The following is a 1,137-nucleotide window of genomic DNA, read 5'->3' as shown; positions in this document are numbered from 1 at the left end:
AACTAATCTGTTTTGAACTCAGGGTTAAACTAATCTGTTCTGTACTCAGAGTTAAACTCACCTGTCCTGTTCTCAGAGTTAAACTAATCTGTTTTGAACTCAGGGTTAAACTAATCTGTTCTGTACTCAGAGTTAAACTAATCTGTTCTGTACTCAGAGTTAAACTCACCTGTCCTGTTCTCAGAGTTAAACTAATCTGTTCTGTACTCAGAGTATAACTAATCTGTTCTGTTCTCAGGGTTAAACTAATCTGTTCTGTACTCAGAGTTAAACTCACCTGTCCTGTTCTCAGAGTTAAACTAATCTGTTTTGAACTCAGGGTTAAACTAATCTGTTCTGTACTCAGAGTTAAACTAATCTGTTCTGTACTCAGAGTTAAACTAATCTGTCCTGTTATCAGAGTTAAACTCATCTGTTCTGTACTCAGAGTTAAACTAATCTGTTCTGTACTCAGAGTTAAACTCACCTGTCCTGTTCTCAGAGTTAAACTAATCTCTTCTGTACTCAGAGTTAAACTAATCTGTTCTGTACTCAGGGTTAAACGAATCTGTTCTGTACTNGTACTGTACTCAGAGATAAACTAATCTGTACTGTACTCAGAGTATAACTAATCTGTACTGTATTCAGAGTTAAACTAATCTGTTCTGTACTCAGAGTTAAACTAATCTGTTCTGTACTCAGAGTTAAACTCACCTGTCCTGTTCTCAGAGTTAAACAAATCTGTTCTGTACCCAGAGTTAAACTAATCTGTACTGTTATCAGAGTTAAACTAATCTGTTCTGTACTCAGAGTTAAACTAATCTGTACTGTACCCAGAGTTAAACTAATCTGTACTGTACTCAGAGTTAAACTAATCTGTTCTGTACTCAGAGTTAAACTAATCTGTTCTGTACTCAGAGTTAAACTAATCTGTACTGTACTCAGAGTTAAACTAATCTGTCCTGTTATCAGAGTTAAACGAATCTGTACTGTACTCAGAGTATAACTAATCTGTACTGTACTCAGAGTTAAACTAATCTGTTCTGTACTCAGAGTTAAACTAATCTGTTCTGTACTCAGAGTTAAACTCACCTGTCCTGTACCCAGAGTTAAACTAATCTGTACTGTACCCAGAGTTAAACTAATCTGTACTGTACC

This window comes from Austrofundulus limnaeus, unplaced genomic scaffold (assembly GCF_001266775.1).
Source record: "Austrofundulus limnaeus strain Quisiro unplaced genomic scaffold, Austrofundulus_limnaeus-1.0 Scaffold320, whole genome shotgun sequence".
NCBI classification, from domain to species: Eukaryota; Metazoa; Chordata; class Actinopteri; order Cyprinodontiformes; family Rivulidae; genus Austrofundulus; species Austrofundulus limnaeus.
This window is presented reverse-complemented; position numbering follows the sequence as displayed.